Source organism: Pelobates fuscus, chromosome 4 (genome assembly GCF_036172605.1).
Source record: "Pelobates fuscus isolate aPelFus1 chromosome 4, aPelFus1.pri, whole genome shotgun sequence".
NCBI lineage: Eukaryota > Metazoa > Chordata > Amphibia > Anura > Pelobatidae > Pelobates > Pelobates fuscus.
In genome coordinates this window covers 254760419-254787175 of record NC_086320.1, presented here as the reverse complement: position 1 = coordinate 254787175, position 26757 = coordinate 254760419, and the positions used below count along the sequence as shown (strand labels likewise).

Here is a 26757-nt window from a genome sequence, read left to right as displayed (position 1 = left end):
TAATTGTTGGAGACATTCTCATCCAACATGTAATCATAATACATTCCATAATTAATAGTCAATTACACTGTTTTGAACAAATAATATTTTATAATACATCAATACACTTAGTTCGTACTCTATCAATTTTATATTAGTTTTGCATAAAGATAGTGATATGCTTTCATAAACCAATAAAAAAGTGCACAATATTCTCATAATTTCGCGATTTATATTTTAAAATATGCATGTTATTGTTATTAAACATCTGTCAACAACTAAATGTATGGATGTAATATAACAGATTATTTATTCAAAACAGTATAATCTTGACTATTAATTATGGAATTTAAGGAAATATTTATATATATTTTTTTTAAAATAGGAATTGTGTCAAATTAGCTAAAGCTTTTCTTTGCAAACGCTGATTTTACATCACATTTATATTGTTCACTGATGATAACAGCTCAAAAACTGGTGGAGTTTTCAGTATAGAATGTCATAACACGCAGACACTGTGGACACGCAGGGTGCATAAAAAAATGTATTAACGTGTATTCGACGACCCCGCCTTCTACGTAAGCGATAAACGGGGAAATGGAAAACGAAACTTTAATCAAGCTCTCAGCTTTTGCATCAAAGGCAGCACAGAGAAAAAAACGAGAGAGAAGGCTTTAAAAGGAAGATCACAAACAAGGAAACTCCAATTGTTTTTCTTCTTTGCAACTGGTTGGTGGGGTAATTAATTTTCCAGTCTCATTCATCGTCATTATCATTTTTATTACTGGAGGAGAAAGGTACAATAGATCTATTAGTCCAGTTTGTTATTTTTGTAATTCTTGTGCTAATTATTAGATTAAACAAATGAATGTCTGTGTTTATCTACCATTTACGTAGTTATAAGGTAAAGTAGCAACGCTATTTGGATAAGCAAGAGGTTGCAGGAAGATTGGAATAGACCCTATGTAAGATATGGTAATTGCTCATGTATATTTTTCAATAAGGAGTTCTAACACATATTAACTAGTGTGTTTTTTTTTTTTTTTTTTTTTTTAAATGTAACTTTCCATTTTGTACTGAGATTGCAAATGCTTGTATTTAAAGCAGTATATACTCGTAGATACAAATGGGGGATTTTTCTCTATAATTTTCAGATTAAAAGATGTACCCGCTTTTTATGCTTGCTGTAATGTAGTGTGTTTTAAGTGTTATTTGATTTTAGGATTTAAAGGATTACTCCAACCCTTCTTTGTGTAACTTTAAAAAAAGAAAAAAAAAAGTCTAAATTATCCTATTTACTAAGTATGACCCCCTCGTAAAGATAGAAAACAAAGCATAAACTTACCTGGAACCCAGTGCAGGACAGAGGCGTTGCTAAAGTGCACCAGGGGAAGCAATTGGGCCCCCCCCCCCCCCATATATTTTCTTTGCCCCTCAGTGTGCCCCAAACTTGGTAAATTGCAAAGCTGGCAAGTCTGCAGGGCTAGCACTAGAACATATGGCAAATCTGTAGCTTCTCCTTTGCTTTTTTTTATTTCTCTTTTAGAAATGCCGTTCTGTCGCCATTATCAGTTGCTACATGAATTTAACAAATAATAATTATAAATAAAATCCTGGGATGGGTGTCAATTAGAGATGTCGCGAACATAACATTTTCCGTTCGCGAATGGCGAACGCGAACTACCGCAAATGTTCGCAAACCGCCATAGACTTCAATAGGCAGGCAAATTTTAAAACCCACAGGGACTCTTTCTGGCCACAATAGTGATGGAAAAGTTGTTTCAAGGGGACTAACACCTGGACTGTGGCATGCTGGAGGGGGATCCATGGCAAAACTCCCATGGAAAATTACATAGTTGATGCAGAGTCTGGTTTTAATCCATAAAGGGCATAAATCACCTAACATTCCTAAATTGTTTGGAATAACCTGCTTTAAAACATCAGGTATGATGTTGTATCGATCAGGTAGTGTAAGGGTTACGCCCGCTTCACAGTGACAGACCAAACTCCCCGTTTAACGCACCGCAAACAGTCCATTTGCACAACCACAAACTCCCCATTTGCACAAGGTTGGATACCAAGCTAGCCATGTCCCGTTCCTTGTCCTCACTGATGTCATTGAAGGTCTCTTCCTCCACCCAGCCACGTACAACACCAAGGGTCCCCGAAAGGTGACAACAAGCCCCCTGGGACGCCTGCTGTGTTTGGTCTTCCACCTCCTCAAAGGCACCTTCCTCCTCTTCCTCCTCTTCTTCAGACTCCTCTCTCTGCGTTGCCTCTCACAAATTTTTGGAACGCCTCAGACTCCACCAGCTTGTATGGTAAAAGCTGGCGGGCTAAGAGTTCAGACAAGCCAGATGCCGGGCAAGGGGGTGACTTTGTGACATTGGCTTCTTACGCTCAAACATGTCCTTGACAGACACCTGACTGTGGGCAGATGAGCAGGAACTGCTCAAGGCGAGAGTCGAAGGGGCGGATGGTTGAGAGGGGGCAAGGAGGACAGCAGTGGTTGACGTGGCTGAAGATGCTGGACCAGGAGGAGGATGTGCTGCTTGTACTCGTGTTGATCCCATAGGCGTTTGTGATGTGCCTTCGCAAAGCAGTTGTACCTAGGTGGGTGTTGGACTTCCCACAACTCAGTTTCTTTTGGCGCAGGTTGCAAATGGCATCACTGTTGTCAGAGGCAGACACACAATGACGGCATTCTGGTGGTGGCAACAGCATGCGTTGATTGGCATGCTGTCTGGCTGACCCCGGGTGCCTATGCATGCTGTCTGACTGTGCCACTAGCTCCTTGCGACGACCTCCCCCTGCTACCAACTCGTCTCCTCCTACTCTCTGTCTCCCCATCTGAACTTTCCCCCGTTCTTCTTCTCTTCTAGCGGGCATCCACGTGACATCCACGGACGCATCGTCATCATCAGCCGCTTCACTTGTATCTGACAACTCAGCAAAGGAAGCAGCAGCAGGTACAACATCATCATCATCACACCGTACGTCCATGTGTGTAATGCTGCCTGACTGAGACATATCCCTGTTATCTGCATCCTCTGGCAATAATGGTTGCGCATCACTCATTTCTTCCAGCTGATTTGTAAATAGCTCCTCTGACAGATCAAGTGAAGCGGCTGTGGTGATAGTGTTGGTGGTGGAGGCAGGCGGGAGAGTGGTAACTTGAGAGGTGCCCGAAGCTAAGCTGGAGGAGGATGGTGCGTCAAGGTTCCGAGCGGAAGCTATAGAAGATTGGGTGTCCTGTGTTAGCCAGTCAACTATGTCCTCAGAACTTTTCGAGTTCAGGGTACGTGGCCTCTGAACACTGGGCATTATTCTAGGGCCAAAGGGAATCACAGCACCACGACCACGACGGCCCCTGCGGGGTGGCCTGCCTCTGCCTGTCATTTTTTTTCGATTAGTGGTACTATGCGTGCAAGCTACTGTGACAACAGATATGAGTGGCACTGGCAGAAGTTGGCAGAGTAGATGCTGTAGGCCTGACACACGCTTGCAGACAACTAACTGCTATTCAATCTATTACAGTCAAAATTGTATTTTTTTTTTTTTTAAATGTACACTACTGTTACACCAGATATGAGTTGCACTGGTGTGACACTGTGTCCTGGCAGGCCCTGAAACGCACACGTGTGAAGGAAACTGACTGCTATTATATTACAGTCAAAAAAGTTTTGTTTTTGTTAAATGCAAGCTATTGTGACACCAGGAGTGGTGGCCACCATGAGTGGTGGCACTGGGCACGTGGGCACAGTGTATGCTGTGAGCCTGACACACGCAGGCAGGCAACTGCAATTACATTACACAGAAAAAAAAAAGCAGACTGATGTTCTAGCCCTAAAAAGGGCTTTTTGGGGTGCTGTCCTTATAGCAGAGATCAGATGAGTCCTTCAGGACTGTAGTGGACACTGAATACACTAGCCTAGCTATCGATTTCCCTATTAAATCAGCAGCAGCTACACTGTCCCTCCTCTCACTAAGAATGCAGCTTCTGGGGGGCGGGGCCTAACTGCAGAGCTGAACAGAAGTGCTTGTCTGGGGCTCCAGCACTGCTAGGCCCAATCTTGTGTAATCCGCACTGACAAAGTCCAAAACCAGACTCAAATTGCAGCCCAAACGACAGATGACCAGGAGTGCTATATATAGATACCAAACATGTGGTGTTACTCACCGGACCCATGAACTTGGAAGCCGCGGCCTACCAGCAGGAATGGTGTGAGGGAGACGGCCGCTCCCCGACCAGCACACCAAGCTGAACATGCCAGTGTGGAACCCCCACCCCCCCCCCCCCAATGGACCGGCGGGGGTCATCCCGGTCCCCACCGACCAAGAGCACACGACTATACCGCATCCTGCCATCCCCCGGGCAGCTGATGGGAATGGCACCGAGACAAATAAAATGGCGGCCGCGTCCTGGTCGGTTAGGCCAACTCCTCAGCCTCTTGACGGCAACTACGTGGAAGATGCGCTCAAATGTCTTGACAAGATATTCAATGACTTCTGGGTCAAACTATACAAGCGATTGGAACAACCGCCACCCCCAACAACCCAGGAGGTAAAGGAGCAGGGAACGGGAGGGCGACAAACCATGAGCACACTTCATCCCCAAGCTCCTGCTGTACAAACAGACAGCTCACCCAGTCGTAAGGGTGGCAGAGGGCCCACCCTGATGTGCCGCAAGCGAACCACTCACCACCAGAGGAGACGAGCTCCCAAGCCCATGATAAAAAGGCCTCTGAGGCACACGCGGAGAGACGAGAGGCACCGGACTGGGTGCGCGAGACGGACTGACCGGGCCCAGCAGCCGAAAACACTGGGGCCGACCCAGAGCCCTGTCGGACTACAAACCCCTAACAGGATGCTACAGCCCCTTCTGCAGGTACGAGACCGGACCGGCATTCTTACCAAGCACTGCAGTGCTGCTCCCTGCGCCAGCCTCAGACCCAGGCCCGAACGGGCATAGGATGACTGGGCAGTACCATGACTTTGGAGGGCCAGCACCGGGCTTTATGGACTCTAGCCCACCAGGAGGCTACAGGACTCACCCACCGAGTAGCATTGGCAACAATACCCGGCAATCTATGGCTCCTGAATAGCATTGGCAACAATACCCGGCAATCTATGGCTCCTGAATAGCATTGGCAACAATACCCGGCAATCTATGGCTCCTGAATAGCATTGGCAACAATACCCTGCAATCTATGGCTCCTGAATAGCATTGGCAACAATACCCTGCAATCTATGGCTCCTGAATAGCATTGGCAACAATACCCTGCAATCTATGGCTCCTGAATAGCATTGGCAACAATACCCGGCAATCTATGGCTCCTGAATAGCATTGGCAACAATACCCGGCAATCTATGGCTCCTGAATAGCATTGGCAACAATACCCGGCAATCTATGGCTCCTGAATAGCATTGGCAACAATACCCTGCAATCTATGGCTCCTGAATAGCATTGGCAACAATACCCTGCAATCTATGGCTCCTGAATAGCATTGGCAACAATACCCTGCAATCTATGGCTCCTGAATAGCATTGGCAACAATACCCTGCAATCTATGGCTCCTGAATAGCATTGGCAACAATACCCGGCAATCTATGGCTCCTGAATAGCATTGGCAACAATACCCGGCAATCTATGGCTCCTGAATAGCATTGGCAACAATACCCTGCAATCTATGGCTCCTGAATAGCAGTCGCAGAGATACAGCACCCACGGACTGGTGATCCTTAAAGGACCACTCTAGTGCCAGGAAAACATACTCGTTTTCCTGGCACTAGAGTGCCCTGAGGGTGCCCCCACCCTCAGGGACCCCCTCCTGCCCGGCTCTGGAAAGGGGAAAGGGGTAAAAACTTACCTTTTTCCAGCGCTGGGCGGGGAGCTCTCCTCCTCCTCTCCGCCTCCGTTCCTCCCCGTCGGCTGAATGCGCACGCGCGGCAAGAGCTGCGCGCGCATTCAGCCGGTCACATAGGAAAGCATTCATAATGCTTTCCTATGGACGCTTGCGTGCTCTCACTGTGATTTTCACAGTGAGAATCACGCAAGCGCCTCTAGCGGCTGTCAGTGAGACAGCCACTAGAGGAAATAGGGGAAGGCTTAACTAATTGATAAACATAGCAGTTTCTCTGCTATGTTTATAAAAAAATTAGTTAACCCTAGAAGGACCTGGCACCCAGACCACTTCATTAAGCTGAAGTGGTCTGGGTGCCTAGAGTGGTCCTTTAAGGTGCAGCTAAAACCACTTTGTCTATAGACAGTCATAACAGTTAACCTTTCCACATCATATACATGTCGCAATGCATAGTCTCTGAGAGCGGTTGATCACGATTCATACTAGGATGTCTTCCATGTTTTAGTGCAAACTAGTCTAACTACTAATATAGTTGAAACATGCTAATTTTATTCATGCCAGACAACCTTGAAGGCCAGACTAACAAACATGCCAGGGCCAATCATAGTTAACCACCTCAGACATAGATCGCCTCACCCTGGTTCTCAGTATGTAGATTTATATACTCACGCACTGCTTAATATAACGTATTCACTATGACGTAAGCTTAAGCCTGTTTACATTCAAAGATGTTCTCAAATTGTCTAAACACTACCAAGTTGTTGAATCTGACTGACAAACCTCATCATAATTTAACATATAAAATGTGCACGTATTAACATATACCCTATTGTTACTTGAAAAGCATGAGGAATGCTGTTGGGGTACCAAATGCTCATTTGTTATACCTCCATGCACTACAAAAATAAAGAATTAAAAAAAATGTATGCAGCTTCCGAATGAATCTAAAATGGATGCTGTCCAGGAGGTGGGAGGGTCTGGGAGGGAGGGTCTGCTGCTGATTGCCTGGAATGTGTCTGCTGACTGTGAGGTACAGGGTCAAAGTTTACTCAATGATGACGAATAGGGGGCGGACCGAACATCGCATATGTTTGCCCACCGTGGCGAACGCGAACAAGCTATGTTCGCCAGGACCTATTCGCCCGCGAACTGTTCGGGACATCTCTAGTGTCAATGTGACGGCCATATTAGTAAAATGGAGTTTAAAGGAACACTATAGTCTCCTAAATTACTTTAGCTAAATAAAGCAGTTTTAGTGTATAGATCATTCCCCTGCAATTTCACTGCTTACTTCACTGTCATTTAGGAGTTAAATCACTTTGTTTCTGTTTATGCAGCCCTAGCCACACCTCCCCTGGCTATGATTGACAGAACCTGCATGAAAAAAAAACTGGTTTCACTTTCAAACAGATGTAATTTACCTTAAATAATTGTATCTCAATCTCTAAATTGAACTTTAATCACATACAGGAGGCTCTTGCAGGGTCTTGCAATCTATTAACATAGCAGGGGATACGAAAATCTTAATTAAACAGAACTTGCAATAAAGAAAGCCTAAATAGGACTCTCTATACAGGAAGTGTTTATGGAAGGCTGTGCAAGTCACATGCAGGGAGGTGTGACTAGGGTTCATAAACAAAGGGATTTAACTCCTAAATGGCAGAGGATTGAGCAGTGAGGCTGCAGGGGCATGTTCTATACACCAAAACTGCTTCATTAAGCTAAAGTTGTTTAGGTGACTATAGTGTCCCTTTTAAAGACCTCTTATGCCTACACCTGCCAGTTGGGGTTTTATTTATTAAATGTTTGAAACTAGCTACTGGCCTGCCCCAGACACTGGGCATCAGGTGGTCGACTTCAAATATTAGCGAGTGGACCGATCCCTGTCAACCCCCTTGCCACAGCCCGTGTGGGCTGTTAAAGGGACACTGTAGGCACTGCTTCATCTCATTAAAGGACCACTATAGTCATCCAGACTCAATGAAGTGGTCTGGGTGCCAGGTCCCCCAGGTTTTAACCTGCAGCTGTAAACATAGCAGTTCAGAGAAACTGCTGTGTTTACATTGAAGGGTTAATCAAGCCTTTAGTGGCTGTCTTCCTGACAGCCGCTAGAGGCGCTTCCGCAACGCTCAATGCGAAAATCGCATTGAACACGCAGAATGTCTATAGGAAAGCATTGAGTAATGCTTTCCTATGGGCTGTTTAAATGCGCATGTGCGACCAGAGCCATGCGTGCATTCAAACTGCCCATAGGAAAGCATTACTCAGTGCTTTCCTATGGACGTCCAGCGTGAGTTAAATGCACTTTTCGCATTGAGGATCGCGGAAGTGGCTGTAAGGGAGACAGCCACTAGAGGTTGGATTAACGCTCAATGTAAACATAGCAAATTGCTATGTTTTTGGTCTAGGTACCAAGTCCACCTAGTTTTAACCCTGCTGCTGAAAACTGACATTTCAGAGAAACTGCTATGTTTACAGGGAGGGTTAATCCAGCCTCTAGTGGCTGTCTCCCTGATAGCCACTAGAGGCCGCTTCTGCGATCCTCAAAGCGAAAAGCGCATTGAAATCCCGCTGGACGTCCATAGGAAGGCATTGAGTAATTATTTTCTTTTTTTGTTTTGACAATCTTTATTTTCAGTAGTTTTTTAAACAAGGGTACCGAAGGGAAGAAAGGGAGGGCAGTCAGTTCTATGTTAAGGATATGCATTGTCTACAGCATACTTTCATAAGCCCTGGTCACGTTTTACAATAGTGGTTTGGCATCTCGTGGGAGTTCAGGTTGGGGAGGGCAAATACAATCCTAGATATATTGTGCAACAATCCGCACATCGCTGGTGTCAAGTATCTTTTGTAGTGTATCCCTCTCTTGCTTTTGTGGCTCTGTCAGTGATTAGGGGTCGATGGGTCGGGTGTGGGTCTCTGCATTGGTTATGCGAACCATGGCCCGGGCTGCGACGTGAGAGGTTGTGGACCTCAGTGTCTAGGGCATCCCGGGTGTGGGCAGTATGTCACCCCATCTGCGAGGGGTCCCTTCTGCTGGTCGTCACCGGGTCAGTCCTAGCTGTGGCGTCTATGTGTGTCTATGCGTAGATCGTATGGTACGGTCGGTGGCTGGGTGTGGGTCTGTCCGGTCTGGTTCGAGTCAGAGGGGAGGGGAAAGAAAAGAGTAGTGGGCGGAGAGCGAGAGAGAAAGAGGGAGAAGAAGACTGGGCAAGGGTGGTCAAGGCGGAAGGGAGAGCAATGGGGGTGGGCGCGAAGGCCTGGGTATGGGACTTAGGTGATTGTTCTAGCCACCGTGGTGTACATGAGCCAGGGAGTCCATGTCTGGTTGCATTTTTCTGACCGGCCCTGGAGGTCTGCGGTCAGTCTCCATGGCGTGGATTTCTCCCACTCTATCCACCCATTGTTGGAACGTAGGGGCCGTCGCCTTCTTCCATAAAGTGGGTATCAGGGACATCGCAGCTGTCAGCAGGTGTCTCGTCAGGGATTTCTTATGTTTTGAGCGTCATGGTCGTGTGATGTAGCAGCATAGGAAGGGGCTGGAGCGGGAGGTCCGGGTCAGATATTTCTCTGATTTTGGAATGCACCATCTCCCAGAAGGGGGTGATTCCTGGACACGCCCACCAGATGTGGAGCATAGTGCCTCTTTCTCGCCTGCACCTCCAGCAAGTCTCGTCGTTGTTCGGGGACATGCGATGTAGCACGTCTGGTGTTCTGTACCAGGTCGTCAGCAATTTGTAGCTCATCTCCTTGTACTTTGAGCTAATAGAGCTTTTGTGTGTGAGCAGGAATATTTTGTCCCATTCCTGGGCAGTCAGGATTTCCCCGGTTTCTCTTTCCCATCTTGCAATGAATCGCGTACAGTGTGGAGATTCCCCGTTCCAAGTGTTGCCTGTTCGAGCAGAGTTTCTCGAAATGTGTGAGGTCTCGGTGGAATTGTTTGGTCAGTGAGGTGGTTTAGTAGGACTTGACCTGCAGGTATCTGAGTCTGTCGAGTGCGGTTGGAGTGGTGTCAGGGAGCAGGTCCGTCAGGTTTTTGAGGGTGCCACTGTTGCACCATTGTCGCATGTATGTCCAGTCCGTTTGTGCAACATTTTTTAGGTCTGCTGGTGTCAATCCACCTCCGATGTCCGGGTTACAGGTGAGGGGTGTGAGCGGGCTGGTGTGGGTGGTCAGCTGTTGCGGGTAGCGGAGGGCGCACCATACCTTCAGTGTCGCGTCTATGAGGGGGTTGCCCGTGCGGAGGGCAGTGATTGGTGTTCCTGTCCTCCACAGTAGCAAGGGTATTTTTCCACCTGCCTGTATGATCTCAGCTTGCACCCACAGTTTTTCCGTTGGGCGGGCATGCCAGTCGGCAGCCCTCCACAAATGGGTTGCTCGGTAGTAGCCTAGGATCGAAGGGAGCCCAGCTCCCCCTTGATGTTTGGGTTGCTCCAGTAGTTGTTTGATGACCCTTGGTGCCCTTCTCTTCCACACAAACCTTCGAATTGCCGTGGATCCAGAGTGAAAGAATGCTCGTGGTATGGAGATGGGGAGCGTCTGGAATAGGTACAACAGGCGTGGGAGAACATTAATCTTAATCGCGTTTATACGTCCAAACCAGGAAATATATAGGTCCGTCCATTTTTGCATATCGGCTTGAAGCGAGGTCAGGATGGGGGCAAAATTCTGGTAGAGATGCGAGAGTTCTTTGGTCAACCAGATGCCGAGGTATTTTAGTTTCGAGCCACACCATCTGAATCTGAATTGGGAGCGCAAGTGTGAACTAGGTTCAGAAGGGATAGAGATGTTGATGGCCTCAGACTTTTTTGTGTTGAGTTTCAGGTTTGAGATTTTCCCGAATGTATGGAAGAGACCCAATAAGTTCGGGATGGATATCAGCGGTCTTTCCAGGAAGAAGAGCATGTCATCGGCATATGCCGCAACCCTGTGCTCCGTGTTTCCTATGGTGTGCCCACTATTTCCCCCATCCAACCGGACCTCCCCCAGGAACGGTTCCAGGAAGAGGGCAAATAGGAGGGGGGATAAGGGGCACCCCTGCCGCGTTCCATTCCGTATAGGGAACGGGTCGGAGAGGGTGCTGTTTGTTCGGATCTGCGCCGTCGGGGACGTGTAGAGAGCGGCTATCCAAGTCCGGACGTTGGGGCCGAATCCCATGTGCTGCAGTGTGGCCGCGAGGTAGGTCCAGTCCACCCGGTCGAAAGCCTTTTCCGCGTCCGTTGAGAGGATGACCAATCCCTCACCTTGCTTACTGGCCGAGTGGATGATGTTGAGGGCCCGAATGGTGTTGTCTCGAGCCTCTCTGTCTGGGACGAAACCCACCTGGTCCGGGTGGATCAATTCAGGCAGCACCCTGGCGAGGTGGAGGGCCATGACTTTCGCAAAGAGCTTCAGGTCTGCATTTAGGAGGGAGATGGGTCCTTCCCCTCCTTCGGCAGGACCGTCACCACGGCCCGTAGTGAGTCTACGTGAAGCTGCCTGCTGTCTAAAAGCAAGTTCAGGCCAGTCAGAAGGTGCGGTAGCAGGGTGTCTCTAAAGGTGCGCAGGTAGCTCGCAGGGAGGCCATCCGGTCCTGGTGCCTTGTTGGAATTTGACAGCTTTAGCGCTGACGATAGTTCCTCTTGGGATAGAGGTTGTTCCATGTCTGCAGCCTTCTCGGGGGTGAGTTTCCAGGTGACATGCTTGGAAAGATAGTCTGTTAGTTCGCGCCTGTGTTGTGTCGGGGTGCGCGCACTGGGTGTTTCGGCCAGGTTGTATAGGCCGGTGTAGTAATCCCTGAAAGCCTGCATGATCTCCGCAGCTAGTCTCGTCTCTTTGTCCTTGAGTGTTAATTTTGTGGATATGGTTTTGCCTCCGTCTCTTTTGCAGGGTCCGGGCTAGTAACCTACCACATTTGTCGGTATACTCGTAGAAGTAGCGTTTGGATCTGCGGAACACATTGAGTAGTCTCTGGGAGAGTATGTCTCTGAGTTGCCTCCTCGCGCCCGTCAGCTGTAGGTATGTGTCTACTGTGAGTTCCTGTTTGTGCGTGGTTTCCAGGTCGGCTGTTTGGTCAGTTCCAGGATGTGTCTGGCGTGTTCTCGTTTGCGCTGCGTGCAGTAGCTGATGTAATGCCCTCGGACAACGCATTTATGTGCTTCCCATATAGCCAGCGGAGACACCTCGGGGGAGGCATTGGTTTCAAAGTATTGGGAGAGCACTTGGGCGGTCAGTCCCGTGCATTCAGCATCCGACAGAACGGTTTCATTTAGTCTCCATTGACGTAACTTCGGCTTAAAGAGGGGTGACTTGATCTGAGCCGACACGGGTGCATGGTCGGAGTCACCGAGAATCCCTATGTCTGCGGACATGAGCAAGGGGAGGTATTCCTGTGCAACAAAGACGTAGTCTATCCTACTATATTGGTTATGTGGGGTGGAATAGCAGGTGTAGTCTCTCTCATCTGGGTGCGCCGCCCGCCTGCAGTCAACTAGGCCGAGTCTGTTCAATGTTTGTTTGGTCTTGTGTATACAATGGTCCGGTATGGTGCTAGTACCTCGCGACGGATCTGCTCGTGGGTCTAGGGGCATGTTCAGGTCCCCTGACAGTATCAGGAGTCCCTCCCTGAACTTCTCCAGATGAGAGCGTTCGGGCCAGGAAAGCGTGTTGGCCGCGGTTGGGGCAGTACACATTGACCAGGGTATACGGTCGGTCTGCTATGGTTCCTTTTAGGACATCCCGAACATTTTTTTTTTTTTCATACTAAATTATTTGATATATAAATATTTGATGTGGAATGAAAGTCCTGTATCTCATGAACAAAGCAATATATATGTGGGTGCACTTAATATGAAAGAGGTAAAAATATGGTTGAACAGACAAAGTCAAATTCAAAGGGGGGATATAAACTGTTGGGGAAGGTACATTGGGCAAGAAAAAACATGGAATCGAAGAGACATTTTAATGTAGTTGTTCTAAAGTCTATATCCGGTCCCTGCACGTTTTTCAATGTAAACACAGACTTTTCAGACAAAAGAAATTGTTTATATTGCTGCCTGGTAACACCTCTAGTGGCAGTCACTCTGGCTGCCTCTAGAGGTGCTTCCTAGATCAGTGCTACACATTGAGGTGCTAAACATTCCCAATAGAGGTGCATCTCTATGAGGTGAAGTTGATTGGCGCAGCGTGGCTTTTTTCCGCACATGTGCAATAGTCTTCCAGTGCTTTCCTATAAGGAAGCATCAGACTGGCTGAGATTGTCAAGATTGATGATGGAGGTGGGGCCAGCCGCGGCATCACCAGCACGCCGTGGGGGAAAAAAGGTGAGTAATAACACCTCTCCCATTTAATTGCTGGGGTTCAGGTTACCTAAATATACACATACACACACTGATTTAAAACACACTTACTGAGATATATACAGGGAGTGCAGAATTATTAGGCAAATGAGTATTTTGACCACATCATCCTCTTTATGCATGTTGTCTTACTCCAAGCTGTATAGGCTCGAAAGCCTACTACCAATTAAGCATATTAGGTGATGTGCATCTCTGTAATGAGAAGGGGTGTGGTCTAATGACATCAACACCCTATATCAGGTGTGCATAATTATTAGGCAACTTCCTTTCCTTTGGCAAAATGGGTCAAAAGAAGGACTTGACAGGCTCAGAAAAGTCAAAAATAGTGAGATATCTTGCAGAGGGATGCAGCACTCTTAAAATTGCAAAGCTTCTGAAGCGTGATCATCGAACAATCAAGCGTTTCATTCAAAATAGTCAACAGGGTCGCAAGAAGCGTGTGGAAGCACCAAGGCGCAAAATAACTGCCCATAAACTGAGAAAAGTCAAGCGTGCAGCTGCCAAGATGCCACTTGCCACCAGTTTGGCCATATTTCATCACTGGAGTGCCCAAAAGCACAAGGTGTGCAATACTCAGAGACATGGCCAAGGTAAGAGAGGCTGAAAGACGACCACCACTGAACAAGACACACAAGCTGAAACGTCAAGACTGGGCCAAGAAATATCTCAAGACTGATTTTTCTAAGGTTTTATGGACTGATGAAATGAGAGAGTCTTGATGGGCCAGATGGATGGGCCCGTGGCTGGATTGGTAAAGGGCAGAGAGCTCCAGTCCGACTCAGACGCCAGCAAGGTGGAGGTGGAGTACTGGTTTGGGCTGGTATCATAAAGATGAGCTTGTGGGGCCTTTTCGGGTTGAGGATGGAGTCAAGCTCAACTCCCAGTCCTACTGCCAGTTTCTGGAAGACACCTTCTTCAAGCAGTGGTACAGGAAGAAGTCTGCATCCTTCAAGAAAAACATGATTTTCATGCAGGACAATGCTCCATCACACGCGTCCAAGTACTCCACAGCGTGGCTGGCAAGAAAGGGTATAAAAGAAGAAAATCTAATGACATGGCCTCCTTGTTCACCTGATCTGAACCCCATTGAGAACCTGTGGTCCATCATCAAATGTGAGATTTACAAGGAGGGAAAACAGTACACCTCTCTGAACAGTGTCTGGGAGGCTGTGGTTGCTTCTGCACGCAATGTTGATGGTGAACAGATCAAAACACTGACAGAATCCATGGATGGCAGGCTTTTGAGTGTCCTTGCAAAGAAAGGTGGCTATATTGGTCACTGATTTGTTTTTGTTTTGTTTTTGAATGTCAGAAATGTATATTTGTGAATGTTGAGATGTTATATTGGTTTCACTGGTAAAAATAAATAATTGAAATGGGTATATATTTGTTTTATGTTAAGTTGCCTAATAATTATGCACAGTAATAGTCACCTGCACACACAGATATCCCCCTAAAATAGCTATAACTAAAAACAAACTAAAAACTACTTCCAAAAATATTCAGCTTTGATATTAATGAGTTTTTTTGGGTTCATTGAGAACATGGTTGTTGTTCAATAATAAAATTAATCCTCAAAAATACAACTTGCCTAATAATTCTGCACTCCCTGTATGTGTGTGTGTGTGTGTGTGTATATATATATATATATATATATATAGTTAAGATAGCGCTGAAAAGTGACTTGCGTCCATCAAGTTCAACCTTTCTCACATATGTTTTCGCTGTTGATCCAAAAGAAGGCAAAAAAACCCAGTCTGATGTGCTACCAATTTTGCAACAAAATAGGAAAAAAGGCCTTCACCCTAAAATGGCAGTCCGATATCTCCTTGGATCAAGAAGCTAATACCCCACTAATGTTTAAATTATAACCGTGTATATTATGTTTTTGGAAGTATTTATCCAATTGCTGTTTAAACATCTGTATGGACTCTGATAAAACCACTTCTTCAGGCAGAGAATTCCACATCCTTATTGTTCTTACTGTAAAAAAAAAAGCCTTGGTTTAAATCTCATTTCTTCCAGGCTAAATGTGTGACCTTGTGTCCTATATATAGTCCTGTTTATGAATAGATTTCCAGACATTGGTTTGTACTGTCCCCAAATATATTTGTATAATGCAATGATATCCTCTCTGAGGTGCTGTTTTTGCAAACTAAAGACATTTTTTTTTTTTTTTTTTTTTTAAATACTTTATTTTTGCATCCTGTCGGACAAAGAGAAATGAAAACAGTGCACAGGCTTACGCAGAAGCCATAAAATATATATAGACTTGTAGAAATAACAGCCATGAATTACTGTACATAAACTTCAAATAAGAAAATGTCTCTTGCGGCTTGATGTCATCACTGTCTCAGTCCACCAGGGGTTTTTTTCTTTTTTATAAATCCGCAAGCTATCGTGGTGATGATACCGTTTGAAGAAAGAAACAACCGTGTAACACAACATATTATACATAACTTCGTGCATTGTAACCAAATAGGGTTGCCTCATCCCTTAGTAGAGGGGGTTTACCCTAGTGCACCTTGCCTTGCGCCTATCTTGTAGTGCGATTTATGTTTAAAGTGCGATTAGGGTCATGTTGCGTGGTAATACATCGTTGCTATGTTTTGGAAGTATAAAAAACTAAATGAGATTAAGAGTGAAGAGAGAAGAAAAAAGGGAAAGAGAAGAAAAGAAAGGGGGGAGCAAGAAGGAAAGGGAGGGAAGGGGGCACAGGGTAGATGGGGAAGGTGGTATGCAACGTCTCAGAGCTACTTGGCCATGATCGTACGTTTTATCGTTATGTGGTGTTTTAGGCGGTGACCGGGAGTACATAGCCGTGCCATGGTTCCCATACCCTGTCAAATTTCGGTGTGGTGCCTTTCAATCTGGCCGTCAGACTATCCATTAGGTGTACCTCTTTTATGTTGCCTATTACTCTCTGGGTGGTTGGTAAGTCTGTTTGGAGCCATGTTTGTGCCATCGATCTCCTGGCTGCCAGTGTAATTTTATGCAGTAATGTTTGTTCAACTCTTGTCCAATTGTCTACTGGTCTGTTCAGGAGGTATGTCCAAGGATTGAGGTCTGGTGCCTTATGGAATATACCATTGACTAAATGATGGATTTTAGTCCAGAACGTCTGAGCTTTGGGGCAATCCCACCACATGTGGAGGTATGTACCCTTGTGTCCGCAATCCCTCCAACAGTCGTCAGTGGGTGTCTGTCCCATGCGATGTAGTGTGACTGGGGTGGTGTACCACCTGAACATTGTTTTGTAGGATTGCTCCTGCAGTGTGACACTTATAGATACTTTATGGTTGGCTTCCCATATGTCCCTCCATTCCTCCCCCTCTAGTACCTCTCCCAGGTCTCTTTCCCATGCCTCCGTATATGTCAGTGGTCCCCACTCTTTTGATTCCGAGCATATGTGTGCATACATGGTGGTAATTAAGCCTTTTCGTGTATGCTCATTCAGACACATTCTTTCATAGAATGTTAGAGGGGTGGTCGCCGCCTGTCGAATGTCAGTCCGTTGGACGTAGTCTCTGATCTGTAAATATCGGAAGAAGTCTGCTGGGGTGAGGTGTGTTCGCTGTTGAAGTGTGTCAAAGGGGACTAGTTTCTTATGTTCATACATATGGCAAATTCTCTGTATACCTGCCGTCTCTATGTTAGCGAAATCCCTAGCCGCTATGCCTGGGGGGAAGTCCCTGTTCCTCAGTACGGGGGTCATGGGTGAGTGCCTAGATGTCAAGTTATATTTATGGGCATACGAGTCCCATATGGTTAGGGAATTCAGTATTGCTGGGCAGGTCGTCCTCAGGATAGGCCTGGCTTCTTTGCGCACCCACATGTGATACTGCGGGAGGTCGGCCCTTTCATAAGCGACTCCAGGTCAACCCACCGTCTGGCCCCTAGGGGAGAATGCCACATAGCGATCTGTGCCAATTGCGCCGCCAGGTAGTAGGAGTAAAGGTGTGGCAGGCCCAGCCCTCCTCTCTGTTTCTGTCTATATAGTACATTTTTGGATATCCTGTGTCTGCGGTTGTGCCAGATGAAATCGCCTATTGCCTTCTGGAGGTGTGCCAGGTCTGATTTGAGTAGTCTGACAGGTAACGCCTGGAAGAGAAACAGTATTCTCGGTAGGATGTTCATTTTTACTGTGTGGATGCGCCCTATCCAGGAAATGGGTTTGTCTTGCCAATTGTCCATGTCATGTATGAGTGTCTTGATCAAATGGGTATAGTTCAGGTGATGTATATCTTTTGGGTCTGTAGGTAGGCGTACTCCCAGGTACTTAAGATGGTCACGTACTATCGGAATGTTGTGAGTTTCCCGTATGGTCTTTATGTCCTCTGGTGTCATGCCGAGCGGGAGGGCACTTGATTTATCCAGGTTCGCCTTGTAGCCGGAGAAGGCCCCGAACTGTGTCAGTAGGCCTCTGAGTGCCGCCATGGACGCTATGGGGTTCGTGAGGGTCAGCAAAACATCATCTGCGTAGGCGGAGGCGAGAAACTCTTGGCCCCCTACGTTGATCCCTGTAATCAGGGGGTGTCGTCGCATGGCTTGCATGAGCGGCTCGAGCGACAGCACAAATAGGAGGGGGGAGAGGGGGCAGCCTTGTCTGGTTCCGTTCTTCAGAAAAAAGGGTTGAGGTCCAGCTCCCGTCATCCTAATCTGCGCAGAGGCCTGATTGTACATGGCCCTGATTGATGTCACATATCGTTCGGGAAAGTTCAGGTGGTTCAGCAGGTCGAAGAGGTACGGCCACTCGACCCTATCAAAGGCCTTCTCCGCGTCCAGCGAGACCAGTAGCGTGGGGGTGGTAGAGGCCCTCTGTCGCCATATTAAATTTATGTTTCTCCGGGTGTTTTCAAACAGCTGTCTGTCTGGCACGAACCCCACCTGGTCAGGGTGGATCAGAGTTTTCAACACTGGGTTCATCCGGTCCGCTAGTATCTTCGCCAGAATTTTAATATCTTGATTAATCAGCGAAATGGGCCTATAGTTATCTGGGAGTAGTGGATCCTTGCCCGGTTTCTGGAGGAGAATTATGTTAGCAAGTGACATACTGCTTTCCGTGTTGCCGCCCTCCATGAGGTCGTTGAACACTCGCGCTAGATGTGGGGACAATTCCTCTTTAAATTACTTGTAGTACGTCCCATCGAAGCCATCTGGTCCCGGTGCCTTGTTACCTTTCAGGCCTGCTATAGCCCTTTCTACTTCCTCCCTTGTTATAGCTTCTCCGAGGAGCTGTGCTGATGCCGTCGAGAGTTTTGGTAGGTCAAGGTCCTGCACAAAGTTGTGCATTTGCCTATCAGCTTCAGCCTGAGACGTTTGAGACCGTGGCGTGTGGTTGTACAGCTTCTTATAATAGTCGGTGAATACCTGTGCCACCTCTGCTGGGGTATTTTTTACCGTTCCGTCTCTGTGTTTAATCGCAGTGATTGGGGCCCGGTTTTGCCTTGGTCTCAGGGTCCTGGCTAATAAGGTGTCCATTTTGTTCGAGTGTTCGTAATATGTTCTCTTGGTCCAATTAAGGGCCTTTATGGTGTCGTCCATTAGTACAGTGGTCAAGGATCGCCTGATCTTTTGCACTTGTTCTGTGAGTTGGGGGGTTGGAACGGTTTTATGTCTCTGCTCTGCTTTCCTCAGTTCCCCCAGTAGTCTGTGCACCTCTTTGGCCTTGTGAGCTTTCTTCCTCGTTGCAAGTTTAATGCACGTGCCCCTGATCACAGCTTTATGGGCCGCCCACACCGTGGTGGAGGCAACATCCTCCGTTTCGTTTTCGTGAAAGTAGTTGTGTATGTCGGCGCATATTTCAGCTTTGGAGTCCTCGTCGCGTAACAGATGTGGGCTCATCCTCCAGTTCCAAGGTGCTGCTGCGCACAGGTGGTCCAGCGTCAGGGTGACTTCGGCATGGTCTGACCAAGTAATAGAACCTATTGTGGTCTCTTTTACCTTTGCCATGCTTGTATCGTTAACGAGGAAATAATCTATCCTCGAGTAGGTACCGTGTGGTGCGGAATAAAAGGTGTAGTCGAGTTCTCCGGGATGCTGGGCCCGCCACACGTCAATCAGGTTGGTGTTTTGGAGAAAGCCATGCAGCATTCTGTCCTGACCCCCCCTGCCCTGTGACCTCTGGGTGCCTGTCTTGGTGCTTCTGTCAGTTGCTGGGCACGGTGCGGCATTAAAGTCGCCCCCCATGATTAACATGCCGTACGGTAGGGCCTTAATTTTATCTGTCAATGTCTCCCAGAATTTTGCGTCCGGTATGTTAGGGGCATACACATTGATTAAGTGTATTGAATGGGAGTACAGTGTCCCCGACAGTATGATGAACCTGCCGTCCGTGTCTATGTCTGTGGAACGTATTTGGATCGGGCACCTGTTGTGTATTAAGATAGCCACCCCGTTGTGTTTGCGGTGTGATCTAGCCTCGTAGGATATGGGGTAAGTATTGTCTCTAATGCGAAGCGTCGTGTTTTGCGAAATATGTGTCTCTTGAATGAGAGCTACGTCAGGATTGTGCCGTTTGATCTCTCTAAGCATAAGGCGTCTCTTTCTAGGGGCGTTCAAGCCTTTAACATTTATGGAAAGTAGTTTTAGAGCCATAGCTGTTGCGGTGTTTGCCGCTCGGAGCCTGTTAGTGGGTTCCCTATCCGATCGTCCCTAACGCTATAGGAGATATCGATCATAGGTGTTATAAGGAGAGCCTCCGCCTCTGAGACTATCGCATACCGGAGGGGGGGGGCAGGCATGAGGGTACGTAGAGGGGGGAAAGAGAGACAAGGGTAAATAGAGAAGAGAAGAAAAAAGGAGAGAAAAGAAGAAAAATAAAAATAAAAAAAAACTGGACTTACTAATCGCCAGCTCTATGTGGGGTGTCGTCCTCGCGTCCACAGATAGTACCCAGCCGGGTACCATACGGACTTCGGGTTACAAAGCCGTGGCGGGACCGCACCGCTTCCAATGCTATATGTCAGTTCGATGATTGTAACTCTTTTACATGTGACTGCGTCCCAGGGAGGGACCAGGATATGTGGTTCCGTAGGGCTGAAAGGCAAGGAGCCGCATCTCGGGGGGGGGGGGGATCCGCACGCGTGGGGAGCGGAACAGTGATCTAGTGGTGACAATTACGTTTATCCAGTGGGGGAATGCTGTACTATCGATGTATGCATTTGTATCTTAACTAGTTATTTAGTTGGGTATGGGGCTTAGTGGGTCATCTCTGCTAACACCTCCGGGTGGGGTAAATGTCTGCTGCGGGGCTATGCCGCGCGTATTAGGAGGCCATACCATTGGGTTCACGTGCAAGCGGGTCAAAAATATCGTGTACATGCACTTCAACGTAAGTATGGTATACACAGTACTACCCCCATCCCAACACTATCCGAGCACCCCCTCCCTCTCCTCCGGGCCATAGGGCTAATCCCCAGGTCCGTTCACTGCAGTACCCCTATAGTTGTTCCAAGCTCATCTGGGGGATGCCCTTTTCGTGGGGCGCACGGGCACAATGTGGAGCGGAGGGGGAGGGCGGACTCCCTGCACGTGATCAAAGACTCAGGGGGGGGGAGGCTGTCGCGGGAAGTGGGGCGCCTTCCCAAAAGCATTTGGGGTCACCCAGTCGGGAAGCGCTGTACTTGCAGCACAATCATTTGAACATTGAGAAACCAATTTAGGCAATAAAAGATGGGAGATACCCTTAACCCTCCCCCAGGGTCGTCTACGCTGGCCAGTAGGCCAACCCTCCTTATACTCTTGGGTGGGGCGTTTGGCCCCTACTGGGGCACCTAGTGTAGGTCCGTATGCCATGTGGCTTTCAAGCATGCAAATCCTAGCCAGCGAGTACATACATATATCAAAAATACTGTGCTTACATTGTCACCCCTATGCCCGTTCTTCCCGGCCACCCCCTCCCATACACCTGGGCCGGGTCCCGTCCGGGCCTCCTAGGGAGGTAGTCGCAGGTCGCGGCCTCTCACTTATAATATGCAATATGTAATAATGGGGGTTCTGTGGTTAACTGGGTCGAAGGTACTCAAGTCTACCTCGTAGTGTACCCCCCTTTTTTTTTTTTTTTTTTTTTTGGTGAGATCATATAGTCTAAGAGGGAGACCGGGCCTGGGGTTTGGTATCCTGGCTATGGACTGGATCAACATATAAACACAAGGTATACGGGATATAATACAACTCAGAATTCTGGGTCATGATCAAAGACTAGTTCCCCAACACCCAATCTCGGCAAATCTCAGACCCCCCCTTCCCCATCCCCCGCCCAAACAGTGTTATTATTATTATTATACGGGACGTCCAGTGCTCAGAGTCTGGCCCCGGTTGTCTGGAAGTGTTCTCCCACACCCCTTGCTGGAATGTATTGTCCCGCTCCCCGTACCCCTCCCAAGTCAGCCGGCTTAATCCCCCCATCCAAACCCCCGTTGAACTGTTCATGGACAGTCACATTCCTTTGACATGTATTGTGCCCCTGTACCTCACTCTCCGACGGTATACCATTCTCTCGGTAGGGGCTGTAGGGCTCCAGACTCCGCTACCATCTTGGGGATTCCCTCAGGGGCCGGCAATTCCATTGCTTGGAAGAAGGACCGTGCATCCGATCCTGGGTGAAGGACATGTGTTCTCCCCTCCTTGAACGCCAGCAGCTTGAAGGGGTATCCCCAGGCGTACCGGATACCCGCCTCTCGTAGCGCCTCCGTAATGGGCCTCCAGTCTCTTCTCCTCTGTAGGGTAGTGGGCGCTAAGTCCTGAAATACAGATAAATCAGCCCCTTGGAAGGTGATTCGGGCCTCCCTGCTCTTCTTAAGGATGGCTTCTTTTGTTTGGTAATGCAGGAACCTTATAATAATGTCCCTAGGGTAGTTGGCGTCCGGCCTCCTAGCTCGCAGAGCTCTGTGGGCTCTTTCAATATGCCATTGGTGTTCAGGGATGTCAGGCAGTAAGGGTTTCAGGATTGCAGAGACTATGGCCGCCACAGGGCCCTCTCCCGCGTTTTCTGGGAGGCCCCTCAGTCGTAAATTATTGCGGCGTGATCTGTTCGCCATGTCCTCGATAGTCAATTCTGCTGCCTCCATCCTGGCTGTCAATTGGTTAATCTGCGTGATGGCCGTATTATGGGCCTTCGTCGTAGTTTCCAGCCTTGTTTCCAGCCTCGAGGTGCGGTCTCCCAGGGTCTGGATTTCATCCCGTAGCAGCTTGACGGCTCGGTCTATCTCACCGGCCAAGAACGATTTCACTTCGGCAAGCGAGGTGAGAATTTGGGCTGTGTCCGGAGTGCTCTGAGGACCCGCAGCATTGGTCCCGAGCGCTGGCTCCTCACCTCCCTCCTTCCCGCCGCCGCCGCCATCTTGGCGATCTGGGGTCGCAGCTCGCGTGGCGAAGAATTCTGCCACGGATGCACCGGATTCCTGGCCCTTTTTTTGGTTCTTCTTCTGTTGTTGCCTCCTGTCCATCCCTGGGAGCAGATAGATTGACTTATAATCGAGTTTGGTCGAATTTAATAGCTAATGTTTGCTGGTTAGCGGTGCGGCGGAGCGGAGCTCTAGGCAAACACGTCCAGCTCGCTCCGTGTCCAAGCCATGCCCCAAGAAATTTTTTTTTTAACCTTTCTTTTATAACTAAAATGCTCCATTCCTTTTATCAATTATGTAGCCCACCTCTGCACTTGCTCTAAGGGATATTATGGCACTAGAAAAAGTGCCAAAAATTGCACAGCATATTCAAGGTGTAGTCTTACCAGCGATTTTATAAAGAGGCAAAATTATATGTTCATTCAGAGAATGTATGCCCCTATTTATACATGACCATAAATAAGAATATTAGTACAGAATAGTAAGAAACAAGCCCAATACCAATCCTATTACCCTTATTGAAAGGACACCCCAGGCACCCAGACCACTTCTGCCCATTGGAGTGGTCTAGGTGCCAACTTCCACTACCCTTAACTCTGCAGCTGTAAATATTGCAGTTTTCATAAACTGCAATAATTACATTGCAGGGTTAACTCCTCCTCTAGTGGTTGTCTCCTAGACAACCCCCAGCAAAACCCATTTGAATCACTTCCAATTATGCAACAAACAAGGAAAAACCTATTCTTCTTGGCCCCAGAATGGCAGTCAGATGTATCCTGGAATCAAGAAGCTATTACCCTACAGTTGAAAAATTATATAATTGAATTATGTTTTCGCAAGTATTCATCTAGTTGCTGTTTAAACATCTGTACAGACTCTGATAAAACCACTTCTTCAGGCAGATAATTCCACATACTTATTGTTCTTACGGTAAAACAAAATCCATTCCTTTGCCTTACACAAAATCTTCTTTCTTCCAGTCTAAATGCATGACCTCATATCCTGTTTCTAAATCATATCCCCTCTGAGGCAACGTGTTTTTTTTTAAGCTACAGAGGTTTAAATTTGTTAACCTTTCTTCATCGCTAAGATGTTCCACTCCTTTTATTAATTTTGTAGCCCACCTTTACACCTTTTCCAGTGCCATAATATCCTTCTTGAGAATAGGTGCTCAAAATTCCACAGCATATTCAATATGTGGTTTTACCAGTGATTTATATAGAGGAAAAAATATCTTCTCATCCTGAAAATGAATGCCTGTTTTTATGCATGACAATACCTTATTGGCCTTAGCCACTGCTAACTGATGTTGCACATTGTTGCCTTGTTAGTTGTCTATAACCATTGCAAAATCCTTCTCATGTGGTGTTATCCCTAATTCAATGCCACAGGGCAGGACAAATTTGCTTGGAATCTAGGAGCTAGCTATCATCAGCACTTACACTGACGATATATCATGGTTGTGATACATTTTACGGTTTTGAAACACTAATATTTGTGTGCAGGGAAGTCTCCTGAGTAGAACAGTACCCCTCATGTTCAGGTTTATAGTGTTTTCAAAAGTTAGAGTCAAATATAAGGCTTGTGTTTCAGTTTTTTCACATTGAAATTCGCCAGATTGGTTAATCTTGCCTTTGAGACTGTATGGTAGCCCAGGAATGAGAATTGCCCCCATGATGGCATACCATTTGCAAAAGTAGACAATCCAAGGTATTGCAAATGGGGTATGTCCAGTCTTTTTTAGAAGCCACTTAGTCACAAACACTGGCCAAAATTGGCGTTCAAATTAGTTTTTTGTATTTTTCACACACTATTACAAATGATGTGCCATCATGGGGGTAATTCTCATTCCTGGGCTTCCATACGGTCTCAAATGCAATGTAACCAATCTGGCAAATTTCAATGTGAAAAAACTGAAAAATTTAACTTGCTATATTTCTCTCTGTAACTTTCAAAAACACCATAAAACCTGTGCATAGGGTGAACTGTTTTACATGTGAGACATCGCTGAATACAAATGTGTACTTTATTGTAGTAAAAGCAAACTGTATTATGACATTTACAGTTAAAATGTCATGCAGAACTAAAAAAAAACAAATTTCTTAATTTCTCACTGGGGTCCAGTGAGGCTGCTGCTCTCTCCCTGTCGCTCAATGCGGAATGACATCATATTTTGACTCCTGGCATGACTGCAGGACGAACGAGGGCGCAGAGAGATTTTAGCTCCCTTGCTGCCCGGCTCAATTTAACACAGTGGCCGCGGGTGGGTCTCTGCTCTCTAACCCGCCAGCCGGCCTCCTCTCCTCTCCCATGGCCGGCCGCTTGCATTCTCCCTCCCCGCCTCTGCTCTCCCACACCCGTCCGCCTGCATTCTCCCTTCCAGCTTCAGGCCAACCTATCCTAGGACAAAATTCCTAGTCACCGTGGCGACCTGATTGGTCGACGTATAAGTTGCTTGTGCATTCTTTAGAGTATTGTGTCATCTCCAAACACTGAAACATGACTTTCAATGCTTTTTTTTTTTCAAGATTACTTATAAATGTTAAATAGAAGAGGTCCCAGAACAGAACCCAGCTTGAAAATGTAACATTAAAGGACCACTATAGGCACCGAGACCACTTCAGCTCAATGAAGTGGTATGGGTGCCAGGTCCCTCTAGTTTTAACCCTGCAGCTGAAAACATAGCAGTTTCAGAGAGGGTTAATCCAGCCTCTAGTGGCTGTCTCACTGACAGCCGCTAGAGGCGCTTCCGCGTTCACACGTCCTTAGGAAAGCATTGAGTAATGCTTTCAAATGGGCTGTTTTGAATGCGCACATGCGCTTTCGAATCTGACGTCGACATGGGTGGAGAGTTGCCCAGCACCGAGTGAGCCTGGCGCTGGAGAAAGGTAAGTGGCTGAAGGGGTTTTAATCCATTCAGCCCAGCGGGAGAGGGGCCCTGAGGGTGGGGGGGGGGGACGGGGGGACATGATGAAAACATTATGGTGCCAGGAAAATTATTTTGTTTTCCTGGCTTTATAGTACTCCTTTAATGACCACTCTTTAAGCCATGTTCTACACAAGAACAAGAATTTTCCTCTAGACCAATTTCTTTGAGTTTGAACACTAGTCTATGTTTGTGGAACTGTATCAAACACTTTGGCAAAATCCAAATAGATCACATCCGCTGCAACACCCTTATCTATACTTCTACTTACTTCTTTGTACAATACAATCAAGTTAGTTTGATATGATCTGTGCTTCATAAAACCATGCTGATTTGTGCTGATAACCACGTTCTTCTCAAGAAATTTTAGAATTTTATCCCTTAGTAACCTTTCAAATACATTACATACCGCAGAAGTTAAGCTCACATGTCTATAATTTCCAGGCAAGGTTTTTGAATATAGGAACCAAATCTACCTTCTTCCAATCCTTCGGTACAATTGCTGAAAGAAAAGAATCTTGAAACATTAAAACAGGTTCACTTATTTCCACACGTGGTTTCTTAAGTACTTGTGGATGAATACCGTCAGGCCCTGGAGCTTTGTTTATATTCACTTTCTGTAGTTGCTGCAGCACCTTGTCTTGTCATCCAATTACAATAATTATGCACTTTTTTTGCAACAATCATTTGCATATCTCTAGCCATAGGATTCTCATTTATTTATACTGAAGAAAAAGTTATTTAAGAGGTCTGCCCTTTTCTGGTCTTTATAAACCAACATTCCTACCCCTGTTTTCAGTGAACCTACACTTTAATTTGTCTTTGGCTATCACTTCTTCATTTTCTGGTTTAATAACTTGAATTGAAAAAAGTGTGGACTCTGTGGTCAAGGGCGCTTAGGAAAGATGTTCTAATATACAATCAAATGGTAGCGACTAACACACCAAAAGTAGGAACTCTCCCACCTACTAGAAATACATGATATACAAGAAACACTGCTGTGCAATTACATGCAAAGATGGTGCAAAAGGTGGAGCGCTTACAAATAGAATAGAACACTTACTCCTGTGGACTTTAGGAGATAATACAAATGTTGTTAGGGTCCTCTTAGGTCTTCATGGAATGTGAAGAAACTTCAAAATGGAGACATAAAATAAGAGACAGGGAAGCAATGCTAACCCTAGTGTAGAAATCCTTAATATGTTGGAAAATAAGGTAAAAATCACAATTTACTTCTCACCTTATTATGAGCCTATAACTGGGCTCCAAGTATGAAGGTATACTGTAAATTATAGGGTGGCAGT

General features: G+C 46.8%; 1 protein-coding gene across 1 annotated transcript in view; it reads left to right on the top strand.

The window, feature by feature from the left end:
- The first annotated feature begins 567 nt into the window (after positions 1-567).
- Positions 568-26757, top strand: part of LOC134609424 (uncharacterized) — a 95172-nt gene continuing 68982 nt past the window's right edge. Inside the window, exon 1 of the mRNA XM_063453101.1 lies at positions 568-776. The gene's annotated coding sequence lies outside the window, so the exon portion shown is untranslated. The remainder of the gene's footprint in view (positions 777-26757) is intronic.